Source organism: Bos grunniens, chromosome 4, assembly GCF_055505025.1.
Source record: "Bos grunniens cultivar Pamir isolate PY7600 chromosome 4, Bosgru_T2T1.0, whole genome shotgun sequence".
Classification (NCBI taxonomy): Eukaryota; Metazoa; Chordata; class Mammalia; order Artiodactyla; family Bovidae; genus Bos; species Bos grunniens.
The window spans coordinates 65658489-65680913 of NC_141168.1; the positions used below are offsets into that span (position 1 = coordinate 65658489).

General features: G+C 39.1%; 1 long non-coding RNA gene across 1 annotated transcript; it reads right to left on the reverse strand.

Moving 5' to 3' along the window:
- Positions 1 to 1194: 1194 nt before the first annotated feature.
- Positions 1195 to 22199, reverse strand: LOC147374278 (uncharacterized). Its single transcript, XR_015162581.1, has 3 exons — positions 22031 to 22199; positions 5386 to 5538; positions 1195 to 1522 (listed from the first exon to the last, which is right to left on the reverse strand). It is a non-coding gene; the product is annotated as an uncharacterized LOC147374278 (long non-coding RNA).
- Between the last annotated feature and the right edge of the window lie 226 nt (positions 22200 to 22425).

The window sequence follows — 22425 nt, forward strand, 5'->3', positions numbered from 1 at the left end:
CTGGGATTCTCCAGGCAAGAACACTGGAGTGGGTTGCCATTTTCTTCTCCAATGCATGAAAGTGAAAAGTGAAAGTGAAGTCGCTCAGTCCTGTCCGACTCTTAGCGACCCCGTGGACTGTAGCCTACCAGGCTCCTCCATCCATGGGATTCTCCAGGCAAGAGTACTGGAGTGGGGTGCCATTGCCTTCTCCATAATTAAGGTTCAGATAAGATCAGATCAGTCTCTCAGTCGTGTCCAACTTTTTGTGACCCCATGAATCGCAGCACGCCAGGCCTCCCTGTCCATCACCAACTCCCGGAGTTCACTCAGACTCACGTCCATCGAGTCAGTGATGCCATCCAGCCATCTCATCCTCTGTCATCCCCTTCTCCTCCTGCCCCCAATCCCTCCTAGCATCAGAGTCTTTTCCAATGAGTCAACTCTTCGCATGAGGTGGCCAAAGTACTGGAGTTTCAGCTTTAGCATCAGTCCTTCCAAAGAAATTCCAGGGCTGATCTCCTTCAGAATGGACTGGTTGGATCACCTTGCAGTCCAAGGGACTCTCAAGAGTCTTTTCCAACACCACAGTTCAAAAGCATCAATTCTTCGGCGCTCAGCCTTCTTCACAGTCCAACTCTCACATCCATACACGACCACAGTAAAAACCATAGCCTTGACTAGACGGACCTTTGTCGGCAAAGTAATGTCTCTGCTTTTGAATATACTATCTAGGTTGGTTAAATGAGGTCAAAATGGTGGGGCCCTCACCCAAAATGACTAGTGTCCTTATAAGTAGAGGAAGAGACACCGGAAGAGCTCATACACCAAGAAAAGTTCATTTGAAAATACACCAAGAATTAACCAAAGAGAGACGTCTCACCAGAAACCAATTCCACTAACACCTTGATCTTGGACTTCTAAGCTCTAGAACTATGCAAAAGTAAATTTCTGTTCCTGAAGCCACCCAGTTTGTGGTACTCTGTAGAGCAGCCTTGAAGACTAGTACAAAGACAGATATATATATATATATATATATATATATATATATATATATATACACATAAATAAATATAAATATATATAAATATAATTTGCTATAAAAGATATTAAAGGAATAGATGTACAATTAAATATTTGGGGAGAATAAATTTCATTTTTTTTCTAATAGAAATATGAAGCTGGGTTACAAAATTTAATTCCTAGACAGCATACGATTTCTTTACTTTTTATGTAGCTGATCTGGTCTTCTTTAAGAGGTCCCTCCTCTGGTTTATTCAGAGAAGCATTAACTAAAACTTAATCCAGTAGGACAATTGAAATAATATATTGGGTAATATTCAGAAAGTGCAGGAAACTATCATGTCTCTCCGATTTCTTACTCTTGTTCTGGCTCCCAGTTTCCTCTCCAACAGGGAGGGCGTCTGGGTAGGCGTCAGGGTGACCGGGGTGGGAGGCTCCTTTGGTGAAGTAGTCTGGCTCTGCCAGCCTTCTGGTTGTGTTCCTTTGGCCTGGTTTCTGGATGCTCTGTGGTCCTCCAGTGCTGCGAGGTGAATAAGAAAACCGTGAACCATTCTTTTTGGCCTCTGTGATGTGTAGATTTCTCCCCTAGTGGGTTCAGCCTCACTTTTGCTCATCTTGCTGCTATAAACAGTAAGCTGACTGCCCCATTCCATACAAGCCTAGGTGATCCACGCACAGAAATCCACCACGCTGCCGAGTCTTGACACACTGTCAGTCAGATGCTTAGCTACTCGGGGGCCTATAATGTACAGGAAAGAGCAAGAGTGAACTGAAAAAAATAAAATTTCAGGTTGTATCTTTAAAATAACTCTCTTATCGCTGAGACCTTGCTAAGATGATACAAAGAAAGGAAAACTATGAGGGTGCCTCCACCCAGAGTCCCAAATGGTGATGGCCTCATTCAAGGCTTCACTCTGCTCCCACTGGAAGCTTTACTCATAGAAAGGCTATATCTGTTTATCATATTCTCCCACATCTCTCTTTCCTTCACATATTTCCTCAGGACTAGAAAGGGACAGGCTTTTTTCTCATCCTCTTTATGTCTGGAATGCTTATGTAAAAATCTATGGACTAAGTCCCTAAGTCTATTCTAATAATAGATAATAAAATTTAGAAAGTTCAGTTCTCAATCACTGAAATGCAGACTATGGCCTTGCATCAGAGTCTACTCTTGAATACTAATTATTATCGCAGACTTTTTCTTTTCATTCTTTTTAGAAGAACCCTTAACCAAATCAAAGCAGGAGGATCTCTTTAATGGAATACAGCTCAGGAAGGCTGTAAGTTACATAAATGATGTTCAACATATAGGCCATATTATACTCTCGCTGAGTAGTTAGATATGAATGATTGATTTCAGTTTAAAATTATTTTTCAGAATAGATAACTTTTGACTTAACCTAGAAGGAAGAAAGGAATATTTGTTAAAATATTTTTAAGAGTGGCTCAGTTTAAAATGCATAGCCCTGGTTCCTATCTAAACTGAGAACATTTTTATATCACCAGAGAATTATGGATGCTACTCAATAAATGTGGAAAAAAAAAGCCTCTTCCATTAGTTGACAGACATAAAGCACCTACTACGTGTTAAGGATTGTGCCGCATACTGTGCACTCAGTCACTCAGTCATGTCTGACTTTTTGTGACCCCATGGACTGTAGCCCGCCAGGCTCCCCTGTTCATGGGATCTTCCAGGCAAGAATACTGGAGTGGGTTGCCATTTCCTCCTCCAGGCGATCTTCTTAACCCAAGGACTGAACCCATGTCTCTTTTGTCACCTGCTTTGGCAGGCAGATGCTTTACCACAGTGCCATCTGGGAAGCCTGGTGTTACCAAAAATGGAAAAGACACACTTCCTACTATTAAGCAACATACAAGCATATTATTAAAAATGTTTACTTGCAGTGCAGAACACACATTTGAGAAGGAAATGAGTTTTCAATCACTGAATAATGTTAAAAAATAATTTTCTAAATGATTTAAAGTCAGAAAGTTAGAAAATCAGGACTAATTCTTTTATTGACGTCTCATCTATCTAATAGTTCACAGTCGCAGATAGCACCATGCTTGCCTTTCATAAGAAAGTTGATAAAAGATTATGACCAAGTATAAGAAAGCTTATTGAAAGAATATAGACAGAATAGGCTGTATTTTGGAGAAGGGAATGACAACTCACTCCAGTATTCTTGCCTGGAGAATTGAACAGAGGAGCTTGGCAGGCTACAGTCCATAGGGTCACAAAGAATTGGACACAACTGAGTGACTAATACTTTCACTTTCACTTTCTTCAGGATATATTTTGGCACAAAATGTTTATTATCAAAATAGTGTTTACAATAATTTCTGAGACTTTTAATCATCTGTCCAATAGGTGCTTTTAAGTTTGTAAGTTCATAATCATTATTTTAATTTCATAATATTGTAAGAAAAGTTCACAAAATATAATTCTGAAAATATATGTAAATTTAAAAATCACTCTCTACTTGTTGAATAAAAATTCTTTCTCTCAACCCTAATGCTAAGTTTAATGTAAATTTATTTTAATTTAATACAAAGTAATACGATATAAATGGAAATGAGACAAGTAGAAAAATTAGCTTATAGAGTAATGTAGTGTTATGACTAAATACAAACATTGTCTTTGAGTAATCAACTAATAAAATTTGAAATTGTTATCTATAAGTGTTTTTAAATTGATGATATTCTATAAATTCAACTATTATTGTAAATAGTAGGCACAAGATTGGGTTTCAGAAACATATAATGCTATACTTCTATTCCTATTCACTTTCTAATTTTAGTGAGAAATTACTTACTGTCCTCATGAATTATATCATATACTATTCAAGAGTAAATAAAAGTAGAACTCCTCTTAAAACATACTGAATGTATAGCCAGCAAAGTCTTGAATATCTTAATAAAAGTGAATCCCAAAAACTTATATGTTACACAAACAAAGATGGATTCAAAATTTTACATGAGTGGAACTTTAGGGCAAAAATCTGGTCAAGCCAAGGGTCTTGTGTTGATGTTACATTTGCAAAGCAAGTACACTGCTTTTATTTAGGCTGTAAGTTATAGTCAATAAAAATATCAATATAAAATTTTATTTGGCTTTTACATAAGTGTAAGAAAGCACAAATCCTCGCATTACAGTTATCCCTTACTATATTACCATTACAGTTATCCCTCAATATTCACAAGGGGATATAAAAAATCAGAAAATGTTGGAGTTTCATATATAAAGTGGCATACCATAGTTGGCCCTAAAGTGAAGTCTTTCAGTCATGTCCAACTCCTTGCAATCCCGTGGACTGTAGCCTACCAGGCTCCTCCATCCATGGGATTTTCCAGGCAAGAGTACTGGAGTGGGTTGCCATTTCCTTCTCTAGGGATATTTGGCCCTATGTATCAACTATTTCTTCAATCTCTGTAGATACAGAGGACCAACCATATTTTCATATAAGATATAGTTTTAAATATTATTGGGAATTAATATGTTCTCTCCTTTTTCAAGCAATTCAGTGATACAGCCACTATAGATACATAAAATTATATACAGATAACTTCCATATTTTTCTAACATTAACCCTCTTCTAAAGTCAAGAGTTATATATTTATCTTCATTCTCAAAGGCATATTAAACTTATTATGTCCAAAATTACATTCATAATTTACTATAGTCTCCCCATTCTTCTCTCTTGGATTTTCTATTTTAGTTGATGGCACCACCAGCCAGCTAGTCAGCAGACTGGCTTCATTCTTAATCCTTTTCTTGGCCCCATCTTCTATTATTAATTCCTCTGTATCTCAAATGGAGGCATCAACATTCATCCAACAATTCAGGCCAGAAATGTGGGGCAGGCTCATGTTCAATATCCCATCTATCTAGCTAGAGAGAAAGTGAGAGTAATAATGCAGATAATACTTTCTCCCTGCTGATGCAATCAATCACCAAAGCTGGTATGTTACCATCAGAAAAGTTTCTTAGATTTATTTTCTCACATGAGAGAGGGCTTCATCAAACTGAGCTTTGTGTAAACTTGAATACTTGGAAGATTCACACATTAAAGATTCGAGTTCATACACTTGAGTACTGTAATTTCATAGCAGAAGAGTATGCAAAAGGCAGACCTGGAATACTGCCCACATAATCAAGATGGAAATAAAAAGGGACAAGAAGTCCTGGATGAGGATTACAAGATGAGAACTCAGTCTTTAATATTAGGTATAAGACCTGAATGAGTCAAAGATAGAAGAGAAGGTTAAGGCTCTGGGTTATGAGTCCAGGATCTTATACATTTCCTCTGATTAGAGACAAGATTAGTTTAAGGATCAGAGGCAAAACCAAACACCTAGCCATCTATATATATATGTACATACCTACACACAAGCATAAAGTCAAAGCAATTCACAATATGTAGCAATATATAAAATCTCAGAAGCCATCAAGTCATTAGTCTTTTTCAGTGCAGCTCTGAAGTCCAGATTCTTGGGTATGATCTTGGAAAGTAAGCTATGTGGTCTGAATGTCATCTGTAAAAAAAAAAAAAAAAAAAACCCAAGGGATTATAATATCTACCCCATAAGGTTTTTGAGAAGTTAAAATGAGATAACTCCATTGATAAAGAATAAACAACGGGTTTTATCATTACTTATTGAAACCTCTCAGATCATTACTTATTGAATCATTATTACTTATTACAATCATTACTTATTGAAACCTATCAGATTAGATCTGATAGACAGAGTGCCTGAAGAACTATGGATGGAGGTTCATGACATTGTACAGGAGGCAGTGATCAAGACTATGCCCAAGATAAAGAAATGCAAAAAGGCAAAATGATTGTCTGAGGAGGCTTTACAAATAGTTGTGAGTAGAAGAGAAGTGAAAGGCAAAGGAGAAAAGGAAAGATCTGAATGCAGAGTTCCAAAAACAAGCAAGGAGAGATAAGAAAGCCTTCCTCAGTGGTTAGTGCAAAGAAATAGTAGAAAACAATAGAGTGAGAAAGACTAGAGATCTCTTCAAGAAAATTAGAGATACCAAGGGAATATTTCATGCAAAGATGGGCACAATAAAAGACAGAAATAGTATGGACTTAACAAAAGCAGAAGATATTAAGAAGAAGTGGCAAGAATACACAGAAGAACTATACAAAGAATATCTTCATGACCCAGATAATCATGATGGTGTGATCAGCAACCTAGAGCCAGACATCCTGGAATGAGAAGTCAAGTGGGTCTTAGGAAGCATCACTATGAACAAAGCTAGTGTAGGTGATGGAATTCCAGTTGACCTATTTCAAATCCTAAAAGATGATGCTGTGAAAGTGTTGCAGTCAGTATGCCAGCAAATTTGGGAAACTCAGCAGTAGCTACAGGACTTGAAAAGGTCCGTTTTCATTCCAATCCCAAAGAAAGGCAATGCCAAAGAATGCTCAAACTACTGCATAATTGCAATCATCTCACATGCTAGTAAAGTAATGCTCAAAATTCTCCAAGCCTGGCTTCAACAGTATATGAACCATGAACTTCCAGATGTTCAAGCTGGATTTAGAAAAGGGAAAGGAACCAGAGATCAATTTGCCAACTCTGTTGGATCACTGAAAAAGCAAGAGAGTTCCAGAAAAACACCTACTTCTGCTTTGTTGATTATGCCAAAGCCTTTGGCTGTGTGGACCACAGCAAACTCTGAAAAATTCTTAAAGTGATGGGAATATTAAACCACCTGACCTGCCTCTTGAGAATTCTGTATCCAGGTCAGGAAGCAACAGTTAGAATTGGACATGGAAAAACAGACTGGTTCCAAATAAGGAAAGGAGTAGGTCAAGGCTGTATATTGTCACCCTGCTTATTTAACTTATATGCAGGATATATCATGAGAAATGCTGGGCTGGATGAAGCACAAGCTGGAATCAAGATTGCGGGAGAAATATCAATAACCTCAGATATGCAGATAACACCACCCTTATGGCAGAAAGTAAAGAAGAACTAATGAGCCTCTTGATGAAAGTGAAAGAAGAGAGTGAAAAGGTTGGTTTAAATTCAGCATTAAGAAAAATAAGATCATGGCATTCGGTCCCATCACTTCATGGCAAATAGATGGGGAAACAGTGCAAACAGTGAGAGACTTTACATTTGGGGGGCTCCAAAATCACTGCAGATGGTGACTGCAGCCATGAAATTAAAAGATGCTTATTTCTTGGAAGAAAAGTTATAACCAACCTAGACAGCATATTAAAAAGCAAGGATATTACTTTGCCATCAAAGATCCATCTAGTCAAGGCTGTGGTTTTTCTAGTAGTCATGTATGGATGTGAGAGTTGGACTATAAAGAAAGCTGTGGTGTTAGAGAAGACTCTCGAGAGTCCCCTGGACTGCAAGGAGATCCAACCAGTCCATCCTAAAGGAAATCAGTCCTGAATATTCATTGGAAGGACTGAATGCTGAGGTAGAAACTCCAAAACTTTGGCCACCTCATGCGAAGAACTGACTCATTTGAAAAGACCATGATGCTGGGAAAGATTGAAGGCAGGAGAAGGGGATAACAGAGGATGAGGTGGTTGGATGTCATCACCGAATCAATGGACATGAGTTTGAGTAAACTCCGGGAGTTGGTAATGGACAGGGAGGCCTGGCGTGCTGCCGTCTATGGAGTTGCAAAGAGTCAGACATGACTGAGCGGCTGAACTGAACCGACCTGATTGAAATCTCAAGCAGCATAATCTTTAATGATACCTAATTTCCTTAATATGGAGAAGGCAATGGCACCCCACTCCAGTACTCTTGCCTAGAAAATTCCATGGGTGGAGGAGCCTGGTAGGCTGCAGTCCATGGGGTCACGAAGAGTTGCACATGACTGAGTGACTTCACTTTCACTTTTCACTTTCATGCATTGGAGAAGGAAATGGCAACCCACTCCAGTGTTCTTGCCTGGAGAATCCCAGGGACGGAGGAGCCTGGTGGGCTGCTCTCTATGGGGTCGCACAGAGTCGGACACGACTGAAGTGACTTAGCAGCAGCAGCAACTTCCTTAAGATAGTTCATGAGGTTCTCACAGCAAGTATACTGGGGTGGTTTGCCTCCTCCAGTGGATCACGTTTTGTCAGAACTCTCTACTATGACACATCTGTCTTGGGTGGCCCTAAATGGCATGGCATGGGTCATAGCTTCATTGAGTTACACAAGCCCCTTTGCCATGACAAGGCAGTGATCCATGAAGGGTCAAGATAAGCCAGAATCAAGATAGGTGGGAAAAACATCAACAACCTCAGATATGTGGAGGATACAACTCTCATGGCAGAAAGTGAAGAGAAACAACAGAGCCTCTTGATGAGAGTGAAGGAGGAGAGTGAAAGGGTCAGCTTAAAACTATATATTAAAAAAAAGAAAGAAAGAAAACAACTTAAGATCATGGCATCTGACCCCATTACTGCATGGCAAATAGAAGGGGCGAAGGTGGAAGTAGTGACAGATTTCCTCTTCTTTGGCTCCAAAATCACTGGGAATAGTGACTGCAGCCATGAAATCAGAAAACGATTGCTTCTTGGCAGGGAAGCAATGACAAACCTAGACAGCGTGTTGAAAAGCAGAGACATTACTCTGTCAACAGAGGTCTGTAGAGCCAAGGCTATCGTCTTCCCAGTGGTCCCATACGGTTGTGAGAACTGGACCGTAAAGAAGGCAGAATGCCAAAGAATTGATGACTTCAAACTGTGGTGCTGGAGAAGACTCCGGAAAGCCCCTTGGATGGCAAGGAGATCAAACCAGTCAATCTTAAGGGAGATCAACCCTGAATATTCACTGGAAGGACTGATGCTGAAGCTGAAGCTTCAGTATTTTGGTCATCTGATGCGAACAGACAACTCATTTGAAAAGTCCCTGATGCTGGGAAAGATTGGGGGCAAAAGGAGAAGAGGGCGTCAAAGGATGAGATGACTGGATGGCATCACTGATGCAATGAACATTTGGGCAAACTTCTGGAGATGGTGAGGGATAGGGATGCCAGGCATGCTGCAGTCCTTGGGGTCGCAAAGAGTTGGACACAACTGGGAGACTAAACAACAGCATCAACTTCCTTTAGGATAATAGTCTACTCTTCTTTTTTTCCCTCTCATCACTATTTTGATGATACCCTAGTGCCCTTTTCATGTCAAAAAGCCCACCTATGCCTTATTTACTTTATTATTTATTTAGATGTCTCAACTTAAATGGCCTTTTATACATTTTACAAATCTGAAACTTAATACATTATCTTCTCTTTTCTACGCTATGCAGCAATAGCCTCAACAAATAATTGAGAACTCTGGGTGAAGAGACTCTAAAGAAAGTGTTCTTCCTCTTAAGGTAAGTTGATCTTAGTCTTCTCAACTACATTGTTAATTCCATAAAAACGTAGGGCAATTCTTTTTACTACTGTGAGGCTCAATACAGGAGAGATGAAATCAATATGTTGGGAGAAGGGTTGGTTAGGAGGACGTTTCTCATATTTTCTTAGCTGAAGGGTGTTTTATTCAGCTAATTCTTTCTTGCCAGAGAGTGATTTTTGTATCCTTGAACAATTCCTCCTATCTAGATCCTCCCTTAGAGGACAAGTCACCATGGAGTACCTGTGGGTAGCTTCCCTTGATAAAGCAGGCAAACAGCTCATTACCTAAGGAGAAATTATTTGAAAATTTCAAAAGGAAATATTGCCTTCCTTTGGGGAATGGTACCCAGATAGGTATCATATTCTAGTGTATGTGTGTGCTCAGTCACTTCAGTCATGTCTAACTCCAGGCTCCTCAGTCCATGGCATTCTCCAGGAAACTGGAGTGGGTTGCCATGCCCTCTTCCAGGGGAGCTTCCTGACCCAGGGATCAAACCCACATCTTCTGCATTACAGGTAGATTCTTTACCACTGAGCCACTGGAGAAGCCCATCATATTCTAGAACCAGCCTAACTCAGCATTCCCAACATCAGCTGGCATACTGGAAATGCTGACAAAGCTGAGACTAAAAAGCTACAAACCTCCTGGAAGGAAATGGGATTTCCTTCACTTTAAGAAGCTGGGCAGAGTTCTGTGGCAGCTGGTAGTGGTATTTGCACTAGAACTGCACATTGATCAGCCTCCGGAGAGCAAAGTGTCAGAGGAGCAGCAAATGACAACAAGAAGCAATTCCAGTGTCCTGGAGCAGTGTCAACTCCATAGTCAGGCAGCAACTGGCTGTGTGTCCAAAGCCCACAGTGGTGGTACATGGGACGAGGTGATGGGATCACTGTTGAGAGATGATGGCAGTAGAATTTATTCAGGCAAGTGTGTTGCCGTACTTAGATCATAGTTAAAGACCTAATCTAAGGCAAGGGTGATGGGGATGATCAAAGGCTGGCAAAGAAAGATTGTGACAGAAAATTAAGAAACCTGAACATTGTGAAGTTGATAACAGAGTAGTAAAGTCACAAAATTTGACAGAGGAATCAAGTTCCAGAGATGGAGAAATCAATAGTCAAGCGATGAATAGAGGGAGATGAAAATGTGGGTTGAAAAGAGATGAAATGTACACAAGAGTGCCTATGGATAGTAGTGCTTTTCACAAAGAACCAGTGGCCCCACTGGCAAAGGGAGTGATGGGTCAAGGCCATCATCACTTGACTCATCAGGTGATGTGCCCCCAGGTGAAGAGAAGAAAGGGAAGACTGGCATTATACCAAATTATTAAGGAAGGGATTGCAGTGTTTCATCATTCCTTCTGGAATTCGTTTCTTTTTATACTTATAAGATTATCCAGTGCCTTTTGCTATTTCCTCTACTTGAAGCACCTTCCCCCCAGATATCTGGTGGCTCATTCCTTGGCTTCCTTTAACCTTCACCATAAAACAACCTTCTCTAAAATTATAAGTTCCTTTCTGGGAAGCGTGCACACACCCACATGTGCATACACACATGCAGACCTCTTGGCCCCTTTCTTGTCTTTTCCTTTTCACCTTAACCCATGTCAATAATTAACACTCTATATATTTGGTTCATTTACCATTTTTGATTGCCTTTCTGATTAGAATTCAAAGTCCATGAGGACGAAGATTTTTATCCGTTTTATTAACTACCCTAGCCCCAGCACCAAGGACAATGTCTTCCACATTATTATATGGGCTCAGTACACATTTGCTGAGTAGATAATTTAACTGCTGGACATGTTCTTTGTACTCTCAAATGGCTGACTACCTTCTCTAGGTATTTTCATGCACACAAGCCACCACTAGGGAATTTTGTGACTTTCGTGACTTAAGTGATTCTGGATTCACTTCCCTACACCTGTGTTCCAATCTCTTGGAATTTGTTCTTTAAAAAATAATGTCTAAGTGCAGATGACTAGAATTAAGTGCAGTGTATTCCAGACACAATTTTCCACTGTAGAGTCCTCAGTGGCTCATCCCCAAAAGTCAATAATGTGAAAAATTCAGGAAATGTGATAGTCTTTTGGGAAAAAAGTTAAGGGCGAGTGATTTTTTTTTTTTTTTTTTTTTTACACACATGCTCCCCATCCTGAACCCTCCTCCCTCCCCCCTCCCCATACCATCCCCCTGGGCCTTCCCAGCGCACCAGCCCCAAGCATCCAGCATCGTGCACTGAACCTGGACTGGCATCTCGTTTCATACATGACATTTCATATGTTTCAATGCCATTCTTCCAAATCTTCCCACCCTCTCCCACAGAGTCCATAAGACTGTTCTATACATCAGTGTCTCTTTTGCTGTCTCGTATACAGGGTTATCGTTACCATCTTTCTAAATTCCATATATATGCGTTAGTATACTGTATTTATGTTTTTCCTTCTGGCTTACTTCACTCTGTATAATAGGCTCCAATTTCATCCACCTCATTAGAACTGATTCAAATGTATTCTTTTTGGGGCGAGTGATTTTTAATCATACAGTGTAGAAAGCTACCTGTGCCTCCTGTGTCTATGTTCAACTTTGGGTCTTCCAATGCAATCATCCTGGCTTAAAACTTATGTGTTGCAAAAAGTAAAAATTACTAAATTCAATGAAAAGTGAAAGTTAGTCTCAGTTGTGCAGGACTTTTGCGATCCCATGTACTATAGCCCACCAGGCTTCTCTGTTTGTGGGATTTTACAGGCAAGAACACTGGAGTGAGTAGCCATTCCCTTCTCCAGAATATCTTCCTGACCCAAGGATTGAACTTGGGTCTCCTGCATTGCAGCAAGATTCTCTACAACGAGAGAAGCCTGGTAAATTCAATAACTGTTTACTAAATGGGAAATTCATTTAAAAATATATTCTAGCACAGATATGGACTTTTTAGCCAAGATGATTTTACTTGACTACAATTTAAGCAAATTTCCTTTTGTTTAGTCCACAGTGGAGAATGAATAGTTAGGTTTTGACCATCTTTATCACAGTAATATTGTGAAAGTTTAGTAAAGGAAGATGCAAAACTTTTGCAAGTACAAACTGCAAGAGAAATAATGATGGCTTTATTCTTAAGTGGTTCCATGTCACCTGGCTATTTCTTGCTTGTCATTCTCTAATTAAATGTCAGTTTCCAGTAGCTACAGGGGTAAAAGTGTTATCTGACATAATCTAAAATAGAATCTAAGTATATCCTGTTGTGCTTGGATACAACTTCTGTTTATCCTTCCCTTCCTCAAGTTTGACCCAGTCTCTCATCTCCTTTACTATTCTCCCCCTCTCTATACCACTCACCTGTCAATCCCCAACTCATTTCCCTGACTGACATAGAATAAGTGAAGGTCAACCCCTGTCCATCTGGTATTTACTATTACAAGTTCCAAACCCGTTGACCTAGTGTTGTACCTTGCAACCTACCATATTTCATGCTAGCTTTCTTTTTCCTTTTATTGTCAGGAATTGTGTTACTGAAGATAAGTAGGCTAGAACTAAGAACCAGTGTTAAATAGCCTTATTGTAAGTGAAGCGTTAAGTTTAGGAGATAGTAAGAGATGAGGGTCGGCAATAAGGAGCAGCCACAGTCAAAACTGACTAGTTCTTGGATGAACGTCCCCACGACAGAAGCAAATGTGTGATTTTGCCAGTGGAAGGACAGTATTTGCAGAATAAAGTTGTTGTTAGAACGGGTAACTTGTAGCACTAACTGACTTCTGTATTTCCTCATTTTACCTTGAACAATGTGAAAATCATGAGCAGTGTTTTGAGAAAATAGAGTTGTGTCTTGAGGAAAATTCCATAAAAAAACAAACAGAAAGTATATCATAACAAATGATATGTTGTACATATAATATTCTGTACAACATCACTGTGAGGCAGAAGTCTAAGTTGCAGAGAATTCAGGTGACCTGCCCTAGTTTGCAAAGATTGTAGCATTCAGCTCTCAAACCCAGGTCTTTGGAATCCACATCCAGTGGTCTTTCTGCTCTTGTTGTAACTATATCCAAGTCTGCATTTTCCAACCTGTGTGTCAGATAGAATTGTATTGTAAAGTCCCTATTTGGATGAATACTTGTCTGATATATTATTATAGTTTATAAAGGGTACAATACCAGTTGTCTGTGTTTCAGGTAAATTTCTGTTGCAATAAATACTGTCACAAAGAAGACACTTGACTAACCAAGCTTTTTTTTTCTTGATACATAAAACAGTTATGTTGGTCTGATTATACTCAGTTTTGTACACATTTAAGGGTTTCATCTGGTGCAACTTTCTTAGTCACCACACAGAGAAAGCATCATTGCACATTGTTCAGATTGGATACAAGAGTAGAAACAGACATGGACTGCAGCTGAATTCTTTATACTCTTTGGGTTCTAAAAATCAAGTGTCTGTTGTTGTTTTTTTTTTTTTTTTCTAATTTTATTTTATTTTTAAACTTTACATAATTGTATTAGTTTTGCCAAATATCAAAATGAATCCACCACAGGTATACATGTGTTCCCCATCCCGAACCCTCCTCCCTCTTCCCTCCCCATACCATCCCTCTGGGCCGTCCCAGTGCACCAGCCCCAAGCATCCAGCATCGTGCATCGAGCCTGGACTGGCAACTCGTTTCCTACATGATATTTTACATGTTTCATTGCCATTCTCCCAAATCATCCCACCCTCTCCCTCTCCCACAGAGTGCAAAACACTGTTCTATACATCAGTGTCTCTTTTGCTGTCTCGTACACTGGGTTATTGTTACCATCTTTCTAAATTCCATATATATGCGTTAGTATACTGTATTTATGTTTTTCCTTCTGGCTTACTTCACTCTGTATAATAGGCTCCAGTTTCATCCACCTCATTAGAACTGATTCAAATGTATTCTTTTTAATGGCTGAGTAATACTCCATTGTGTATATGTACCATGGCTTTCTTATCCATTCATCTGCTGATGGACATCTAGGTTGCTTCCATGTCTTGGCTATTATAAACAGTGCTGCGATGAACATTGGGGTACACATGTCTCTTTCGCTTCTGGTTTCCTCAGTGTGTATGCCCAGCAGTGGGATTGCTGGATCATAAGGCAGTTCTATTTCCAGTTTTTTAAGGAATCTCCACACTGTTCTCCATAGTGGCTGTACTAGTTTGCATTCCCACCAACAGTGTAAGAGGGTTCCCTTTTCTCCACACCCTCTCCAGCATTTATTGCTTGTAGACTTTTGGATCACAGCCATTCTGACTGGTGTGAAATGGTACCTCATAGTGGTTTTCATTTGCATTTCTCTGATAATGAGTGATGTTGAGCATCTTTTCATGTGTTTGTTAGCCATCTGTATGTCTTCTTTGGAGAAATGTCTATTTAGTTCTTTGGCCCATTTTTTGATTGGGTCATTTATTTTTCTGGAGTTGAGCTGTAGGAGTTGCTTGTATATTTTTGAGATTAGTTGTTTGTCGGTTGCTTCATTTGCTATTATTTTCTCCCATTCTGAAGGCTGTCTTTTCACCTTGCTAATAGTTTCCTTTGATGTGCAGAAGCTTTTAAGGTTAATTAGGTCCCATTTGTTTATTTTTGCTTTTATTTCCAATATTCTGGGAGGTGGGTCATAGAGGATCCTGCTGTGATGTATGTCGGAGAGTGTTTTGCCTATGTTCTCCTCTAGGAGTTTTATAGTTTCTGGTCTTATGTTTAGATCTTTAATCCATTTTGAGTTTATTTTTGTGTATGGTGTTAGAAAGTGGTCCAGTTTCATTCTTTTACAAGTGGTTGACCAGATTTCCCAGCACCACTTGTTAAAGAGATTGTCTTTAATCCATTGTATATTCTTGCCTCCTTTGTCAAAGATAAGGTGTCCATATGTGCGTGGATTTATCTCTGGGCTTTCTATTTTGTTCCATTGATCAATATTTCTGTCTTTGTGCCAGTACCATACTGTCTTGATAACTGTGGCTTTGTAGTAGAGCCTGAAGTCAGGCAGTTTGATTCCTCCAGTTCCATTCTTCTTTCTCAAGATCGCTTTGGCTATTCGAGGTTTTTTGTATTTCCATACAAATTGTGAAATTATTTGTTCTAGCTCTGTGAAGAATACTGTTGGTAGCTTGATAGGGATTGCGTTGAATCTATAAATTGCTTTGGGTAGTATACTCATTTTCACTATATTGATTCTTCCAATCCATGAACATGGTATATTTCTCCATCTATTAGTGTCCTCTTTGATTTCTTTCACCAGTGTTTTATAGTTTTCTATATATAGGTCTTTAGTTTCTTTAGGTAGATATATTCCTAAGTATTTTATTCTTTCCATTGCAATGGTGAATGGAATTGTTTCCTTAATTTCTCTTTCTGTTTTCTCATTATTAGTGTATAGGAATGCAAGGGATTTCTGTGTGTTGATTTTATATCCTGCAACTTTACTATAGTCATTGATTATTTCTAGTAATTTTCTGGTGGAATCTTTAGGGTTTTCTATGTAGAGGATCATATCATCTGCAAACAGTGAGAGTTTTACTTCTTCTTTTCCAATTTGGATTCCTTTTATTTCTTTTTCTGCTCTGATTGCTGTGGCCAAAACTTCCAAAACTATGTTGAATAGTAATGGTGAAAGTGGGCACCCTTGTCTTGTTCCTGACTTTAGAGGAAATGCTTTCAATTTTTCACCATTGAGGATAATGTTTGCTGTGGGTTTGTCATATCTAGCTTTTATTATGTTGAGGTATGTTCCTTCTATTCCTGCTTTCTGGAGAGTTTTTATCATAAATGGATGTTGAATTTTGTCAAAGGCTTTCTCTGCATCTATTGAGATAATCATATGGTTTTTATTTTTCAATTTGTTAATGTGGTGTATTACATTGATTGATTTGTGGATATTGAAGAATCCTTGCATCCCTGGGATAAAGCCCACTTGGTCATGGTGTATGATCTTTTTAATGTGTTGTTGGATTCTGATTGCTAGAATTTTGTTAAGGATTTTTGCATCTATGTTCATCAGTGATATTGGCCTGTAGTTTTCTTTTTTTGTGGCATCTTTGTCAGGTTTTGGTATTAGGGTGATGGTGGCCTCATAGAATGAGTTTGGAAGTTTAACTTCCTCTGCAATTTTCTGGAAGAGTTTGAGCAGGATAGGTGTTAGCTCTTCTCTAAATTTTTGGTAGAATTCAGCTGTGAAGCCGTCTGGACCGGGGCTTTTGTTTGCTGGAAGATTTTTTATTACAGTTTCAATTTCCATGCTTGTGATGGGTCTGTTAAGATTTTCTATTTCTTCCTGGTCCAGTTTTGGAAAGTTGTACTTTTCTAAGAATTTGTCCATTTCTTCCACGTTGTCCATTTTATTGGCATATAATTGTTGATAGTAGTCTCTTATGATCCTTTGTATTTCTGTGTTGTCTGTTGTGATCTCTCCATTTTCATTTCTAATTTTGTTGATTTGATTTTTCTCCCTTTGTTTCTTGATGAGTCTGGCTAATGGTTTGTCAATTTTATTTATCCTTTCAAAGAACCAGCTTTTGGTTTTGTTGATTTTTGCTATGGTCTCTTTTGTTTCTTTTGCATTTATTTCTGCTCTAATTTTTAAGATTTCTTTCCTTCTACTAACCCTGGGGTTCTTCATTTCTTCCTTTTCTAGTTGCTTTAGGTGTAGAGTTAGGTTATTTATTTGACTTTTTTCTTGTTTCTTGAGGTATGCCTGTATTGCTATGAACTTTCCCCTTAGGACTGCTTTTACCGTGTCCCACAGGTTTTGGGTTGTTGTGTTTTCATTTTCATTCGTTTCTATGCAAATTTTGATTTCTTTTTTGATTTCTTCTGTGATTTGTTGGTTATTCAGCAGTGTGTTGTTCAGCCTCCATATGTTGGAATTTTTAATAGTTTTTCTCCTGCAATTGAGATCTAATCTTACTGCATTGTCGTCAGAAAAAATGCTTGGAATGATTTCTATTTTTTTGAATTTACCAAGGCTAGCTTTATGGCCCAGGATGTGATCTATCCTGGAGAAGGTTCCATGTGTACTTGAGAAAAAGGTGAAATTCCTTGTTTTGGGATGAAACATCCTATAGATATCAATTAGGTCTAACTGGTCTATTGTATCATTTAAAGTTTGTGTTTCCTTGTTAATTTTCTGTTTAGTTGATCTATCCATAGGTGTAAGTGGGGTATTAAAGTCTCCCACTATTATTGTGTTATTGTTAATTTCTCCTTTCATACTTGTTAGCATTTGTCTTACGTACTGTGGTGCTCCCATGTTGGGTGCATATATATTTATAATTGTTATATCTTCTTCTTGGATTGATCCTTTGATCATTATGTAGTGACCTTCTTTGTCTCTTTTCACAGCCTTTGTTTTAAAGTCTATTTTATCTGATATGAGTATTGCTACTCCTGCTTTCTTTTGGTCCCTATTTGCATGGAAAATCTTTTTCCAGCCCTTCACTTTCAGTCTGTATGTGTCCCCTGTTTTGAGGTGGGTCTCTTGTAGACAACATATGTAGGGGTCTTGTTTTTGTATCCATTCAGCCAGTCTTTGTCTTTTGGTTGGGGCATTCAACCCATTTACGTTTAAGGTAATTACTGATAAGTATGATCCCGTTGCCATTTACTTTATTGTTTTGGGTTCAAGTTTATACACTGTTTTTGTGTTTCCTGTCTAGAGAATATCCTTTAGTATTTGTTGGAGAGCTGGTTTGGTGGTGCAGAATTCTCTCAGCTTTTGCTTGACTGAAAAGCTTTTGATTTCTCCTTCATACTTGAATGAGATCCTTGCTGGGTACAATAATCTGGGCTGTAGGTTATTTTCTTTCATCATTTTAAGTATGTCTTGCCATTCCCTCCTGGCTTGAAGAGTTTCTATTGAAAGATCAGCTGTTATCCTTATGGGAATTCCCTTGTGTGTTATTTGTTGTTTTTCCCTTGCTGCTTTTAATATTTGTTCTTTGTGTTTGATCTTTGTTAATTTGATTAATATGTGTCTTGGGATGTTTCTCCTTGGGTTTATCCTGTTTGGGACTCTCTGGGTTTCTTGGACTTGGGTGATTATTTCCTTCCCCATTTTAGGGAAGTTTTCCACTATTATCTCCTCAAGTATTTTCTCATGGTCTTTCTTTTTGTCTTCTTCTTCTGGAACCCCTATGATTCGAATGTTGTAGCGTTTAATATTGTCCTGGAGGTCTCTGAGATTGTCCTCATTTCTTTTAATTCGTTTTTCTTTTATCCTCTCTGATTCATTTATTTCTACCATTCTATCTTCTAATTCACTAATCCTGTCTTCTGCCTCTGTTATTCTACTATTTGTTGCCTCCAGAGTGTTTTTAATTTCACTTATTGCATTATTCATTATATATTGACTCTTTTTTATTTCTTCTAGGTCCTTGTTAAACCTTTCTTGCATCTTCTCAATCCCTGTCTCCAGGCTATTTATCTGTGATTCCATTTTAGTTTCAAGATTTTGGATCAATTACACTATCATTATTCGGAATTCTTTATCAGGTAGATTCCCTATCTCTTCCTCTTTTGTTTGGTTTGGTGGGCATTTATCCTGTTCCTTTATCTGCTGAGTATTCCTCTGTCTCTTCATCTTGTTTAAATTGCTGAGTTTGGGGTGTCCTTTCTGTATTCTGGCAGTTTGTGGAGTTCTCTTTATTGTGGCATTTCCTCACTGTGTGTGGGTTTGTACAGGTGGCTTGTCAAGGTTTCCTGGTTAGGGAAGCTTGTGTCGGTGTTCTGGTGGGTGGAGCTGTATTTCTTCTCTCTGGAGTGCAATGAAATGTCCAGTAATGAGTTATGAGATGTCTATAGTTTTGGGGTGACTTTGGGCAGCCTGTATCTTGAAGCTCAGGGCTGTGTTCCTTTGTTGCTGGAGAATTTGCTTGGTATGTCTTGCCCTGGAACTTGTTGGCCCTTGTGTGGTGCTTGGTTTCAGTGTCGGTATGGAGGCATTTGATGAGCTCCTGTCAATTAATGTTCCTTGGAGTCAGGAGTTCCCTGGAGTCAGGGTTTGGACTTAAGTCTCCTGCTTCCGGTTATTGGTTTTATTTTTACAGTAGTTTCAAAACTTCTCCTTCTATACAGCACCATTGATAAAACATCTACATTAAAGATGAAAAGTTTCTCTACAGTGAGGGTCACTCAGAGAGGTTCACAGGGTTACATGGAGAAGAGAAGAGGGAGGAGGGAGTTAGAGGTGACCCAATGAGATGAGGTGAATCAATAGTGGAGAGAGTGGGCTAGCCAGTAGTCACTTCCTTATGTGCACTCCACAACTGGACCACTCAGAGATGTTCACGGGGTTATACAGAGAAGAGAAGAAGGAGGAAGGTAACAGAGGTGGCCAGAAGGATAAAAGGGGGGAATGAAAAGGAGGGAGACAGATCCAGCCAGTAATCCGTTCCCTAAGTGTTCTCCACCGTCTGGAACACACAGAAGTTCACAGAGTTGGGTAGAGTAGAGAGGGGTTAGGGAGGAGACACAGGCGACGTGGTGGAGAAAAAGGAGAGTCCAAAGGGAGAGAGAGCAGTCAAGCCAGTAATCTCACTCCCTAGTGAAAAATGGGTCCTGAAGATTGGGTCCTTAAAGGTACAAAATTGGTATCAAATACATAAAAGCAAAAATTAAAAATCTAGAGTAGAGTTTGGAATTTCAAAAATACGATGTTAAAGAAAAGAAGAAGGAAAAGAAAGAGAGAAAAAATGAACAAACAAAAACAAACAAGGTCGTGAAAATTATAAAGAAAGTACAGGTACAAAATTGATAACTAATACCAGAAAGCAAAAATTAAAAATCTAGAGTAGAGTTTGGAATTTCAAAAATACAATGTTAAAAAAAAAAAAGAAGAAGAAAAATAAAGAGAGAAAACAAACAAACAAATACGAACAATGTCACAAAAATTATAAAGAAAATACAGATACAAAATTGATATCAAATACCAAAAAGCATAAATTAAAAATCTAGAGTAAAGTTTGGAATTTCAGATATACAATGTTATATAAAAGAAGAAGAGAAAGAAACAGAGAAGAAAAAAAAAAAAGTCACAGAAATTATATTAAAAAAAAAAACTGTAGGTACAAAATTGATAACATATACCAAAAAGCGAAAATTAAAAATCTAGAGTAGAGTTTGGAATTTCAAAAATACAATGTTAAAGAAAAGAAGAAAAAAACAAAAACAAAACAAACAAACAAGCAAAAAAAAAAACAAGGTCAAAAAATTATAAAATATATATATATATGAAGTTTGCTGAAGAAGAAAAAAATAGGGTCTTTTTTTTTTTTTTGCAAAGTAATAGGTTATAAAAGTGAAAATTAAAGGAACAATAGAGGACTTAAAATTTTTTTTTTAATTAAAAAAAAAAGAAAGAATGATTGTAAAAATAATAAAAATATATCTAGGACTTTTTTGTTTTTTTTTTTTGTGGGTGTTGTGGGTTCAGTTCATTTTTGGCTAGTTCCTTGGTCAGATTTATATTTCTCAAGATCTATAGGTCCCTTCCTATGTAGTCCATAGTAACCACAGGGTTTTGATCTATTGCCTGTAGCTTCCAAGGTGTTTCCCTCTGTTATATCTTCTTCTGTTTGCTAGTCTCTTCAGTATCTGGTTTCCGCCCTGACACAAAGGGCACGGTGGAGGACACTTTTTTTTTTTTTTTTTTTAAGGCTTACTTGTTCCGTCGCGCTGTGGGGAGGGAGGGAGGGATGCTGCAAACAAATAACACTGGCGTGGGCTCGCAGTGCCTCAGCCACCCTGGGTCTGCCCCCGCTCACGGTGCGTGTAGCCTCCCTGTCCACACTGCTCGGACTCTAGGTTGTTCCGCCGGGAACAATCCAAGGCTGGCCCTGGGCTGCATGCACCTCCCAGGTCCAAGCCGCTCAGGTTCAGGCACTCGGGTAGTCCTCAGAGGCGCAGACTCAGTTGGGCCTGCGTTTTGTGCTCTTCCCAGGTCCGAGCAGCTCAGGTGATGAGGTGTTTGGCGAGCGCCAATGCTGCGACTTATCGCCTCCCCGCCACTCGGTTATCTGGGTGTAAAACCAGCGCACCTTCTCAGGCAGATGTTGACCGTCCAGACCCCCAAGAAGTTTTAGTTAGCAAAGAAGCCTGCTTACAGTTTTATAGATAATGTCTCTCTGGGGCTGCGATTGCCCCCTTCCGGCTCTGGCTGCCTGTCACCGGAGGGGGAAGATCTGCAGCCGGCTATCTCTGTTCAGTCCTTTGTTCCGTGCGCGGGCCTGGTGGTCTTAGGTTAGGGCTGGCTTTTCGCGTGGTAGATATCCCACAGTCTGGTTTGCTAGCCCAAATTATTTCGCTCAGATAGCGCTCAGGGTATTCAGGCCAGATTCTTACTCTCAGCGATGCAGCCCACGCCGTGCCTCCCTGCCCAGCCCCGGCTTGCTAATGGCGGATGCAGGCGTCTGCGCTGCTTCTCCGCTGGGAGTTACCGTAGGGCTCGCAATCTGCGAGTTTTAATTGTTTATTTATTTTTTCTCCCTGTTATGTTGCCCTCTGTGCTTCCAAAGCTCGGCACAGATTCGGCAGTGAGAAGGTTTCCTGGTGTTTGGAAACTTCTCTCTTTTTAAGATTCCCTTCCCGGGACGGAACTCCGTCCCTCCCTCTTTTGTCTCTTTTTTTTTGTTTTTAATATTTTTTCCTACCTCCTTTCGAAGAGTTGGGTTGCTTTTCTGGGTGCCTGATGTCCTCTGCCGGCATTCAGAAGTTGTTTTGTGGAATTTACTTGATGTTTAAATGCTCTTTTGATGAATTTGTAGGGGAGAAAGTGTTCTCCCCGTCCTACTCCTCCGCCATCTTGGCTCCTCCCCCCCCAAGAGCCAAGTGTCTGTTTATTACTGTATTTTTCCTCAGTAATCCTACCTCAGACCTATTGAAACATCTCAAGGAGATTCATCTAAATTACTAAGTTTTAACCAAATATAATCCCACAATGACTCTTGAGAATGAGAACTATGATTAATGAAAAAAGGAGAACTAATTGTGATTTCTCTTTTCCCACAATGTTTGAAAAATATGTATTACATCCCAGTGGACATCA